Source organism: Lactuca serriola, chromosome 6 (assembly GCF_051521515.1).
Source record: "Lactuca serriola cultivar US96UC23 chromosome 6, Lser_US96UC23_V15, whole genome shotgun sequence".
Taxonomy (NCBI): Eukaryota; Viridiplantae; Streptophyta; class Magnoliopsida; order Asterales; family Asteraceae; genus Lactuca; species Lactuca serriola.
Window position 1 is genome coordinate 54,925,546 of NC_136413.1, and position 2,881 is coordinate 54,928,426.

The following is a 2,881-nucleotide window of genomic DNA, read 5'->3' on the forward strand; positions in this document are numbered from 1 at the left end:
ACAATAGATATCCTAAAGGCAACCATGAGGGGGATAGAGTACACCGGTGAACACATCGTTCACAACACCTACAGGTTATGAACCTGCTAGCGTTCCACTGGACTGTCTAGAAAGAGTCCATGGTCGTTATCCATACTCCGCTGAATAACTAGATCAACAACAACAACAACATCGAGGCCTCTCATCTGTTTATTACACACCAACTATCTACCCATGTTCTACCCAACATATTAGTAGATAAAATATATATTTTCATACGTAGTTTAAAGAAAACCTGTATAGCATGCTTTAATCAACACATATATCGCATAACAGATGAGGCACACACACACATAACACATATCTCATAACGAAATAAGCAGATCTATAAGATAGAAGAGAGTGAATACTCATTCACACATAACACAACCAAATATATACACATAGCACGTATTTTTATATAAAATACTTCGTATTATTGTATTAGAAGAAATAACTACACACTCACTTGATCAGAAGACGATCCGACAGCACTACGGCTTATAGAAGTAGTAATCCACAGCAGATCTGGAAGATCTCCTCGAAAATCGAACTTCTCGCGGGCAGAGCTTCGACTCGGGAACCGCGCTTCTCGGGATCTTCGGGATCTCGGGACTTGCCTCGGGGCTAGAGTATGATACCGGGGCTTCGGGGTAGCTTCGGGGGTAAAAATGCAGAGCTTCGACACGAAAATGAGAGGGAATTGGCAAAAATACCCGGAACCCTCGCATCCTATTTATAGGAGGCTGGAGCCTCGGAGTACGCGGGGCGTACTGCGTTACGCGGGGCGTACTGCCCAAAACGTCATTGCTTACGTATCCGAAGTGCTCGAGTGCGAGTGTCGACATCCCTCGGAGTACGCTGGGCGTACTCGAGTACGCGGGGCGTACCTCGGATCAGATCGGTGACTCCTTCGGATAATGCTTCCGAATTTCCAATTAAATTTAAATACAAAATGATTAATAAACTTCGGAAATTCATAACTTCTTCATACGAACTCCGTTTTCGACGTTCTTTATATCCACGGAAAGGTGAGACCATGCTCTACGACTTTCGTTTAGACTCCATCGGCTAATTTTGACTTTATTTTTATTAATTATATTTAATAGGCCGCGACAGAAACTTTCGTTATAAATTCATAACTTCTTCGTTTGACGTCCGTTCTCGCCTAACTTTTTATCGCTTCGATACCAACAACGAGATCTTCGATTCTCATTTAGATTGCTTCGGCTAACAACCGCTCGATCTCAATTCGAGTATTTCAGGCTGTATACCGCTAAGCCGGAACTTCGATAAATCATAACTTCCTCATACGAAGTCAGATTTGGGCGTTCTATATATATTCGGAAACCTCGTTTCGACTACTACAACATTAACCAAGGATATTAAGTTTATTTTACACTTAAATTTTGACGCTTATTTTTTTTTATTCTTAATTAATCATACCACATAATTAAGCAATTAAGCACAAAATACATAATACTCAAATAATACATTCTTATTATTTCAAAACGGGTTACAAAGGTTAACCTAGACTATTATATTGCTAAAAACGGCAAGCCCGGAAACACAAGCGTTACACTTACCCAACAGCTCCAGAAGCTAAGAGAACAACTAATGCATCTCCAGTGGTGCTAATCGGTACAACACCATAGAAATGAGAGCCACGCCAAGGACCATATCATTCCTGAACTCACCCTACCTCTTAGAAGGCACACCGGGTAATTCCTCTGGAAACACATCTGGGAACTCTCTGACTATAGGCACATCTAAAACCAAAATATCCTTCTGAACCCGACTGTCAACCACATATGGAAGGTAACCCATACACCCATGATGCAAATACCGCCGAGCCCTGGCAGTAGAACAAAAGGCTAATCCAACTCTGGTAGTTTCTCTATAAAAAATCAGTTCTCCCCCACTTCGGGTTTGAAATACCACCTGCGGACCAATCATCGTTCAGAAGCAATGTAATTATTATTTTTATTAATTAGTCAATTAAGTTAACATAATTAAAGTCTATATTTACGGAAGTTGACATTTGTTCGGAAGAAAACTACGCATATCATCATTTTCATCACATGCATCCACCATCTTCATATGTTTGCTTCATTCTTGCAATTGTGTTCGTTTTTTGGACATTCCTCCTTTGGCCTTGAAGCTATATTCATCAGCCATGTACGGCAACATATCTTTTGCATCTTTGTAAATTAAATCATACCCTCGATCATATTTATATATTTCTATATTGTAGTACTGGTAATCCTATTTGAATGTTTTCCTTCAAGTTGTCTCTAAAGTTATATTAATCAAGAAAAGTAATTTGAAGGTTAGCAACTCTCTTCTTTAAATTTTTTTATCTAATTTATGAATGTGTTCTATTTAGTTTATGTTCTTTTTTTTTTCTTTGTGCTTTAATATAGTTTTTTAAATGTATTTTTCAATTTGTTGCATCTTTGTAAATTAAATCATACCCCTGATCACATTTATATATGACAGAAAAAGGTATGTAAAGTTGTTCCGGTCTCATATATGACAATCCATATGGATTTCAATAGGAGTTGTAAATATTGACTGTGAAACAAAGAAACTTTGATGCTTAAGAAAACAGATCAATAAGAAGAGAATAACGAAAAGCTTTTTATTAATAAGCAAAAGAAAGTTTCTACTTGCTACAATAAACCAATGACCCTTATTTATACTAATCTAAAAAGAGTCATACTCAAACACATATAAAAACCATAAAAATAAACTTTCCTAAAAGGTGAGACTTTCCTATTAAACCTATGGATCAAAACCAATTAACCAATAATCACCCCCTTTAATTGGTTTAATCATACCACTCATTCACAACAATGTTAAA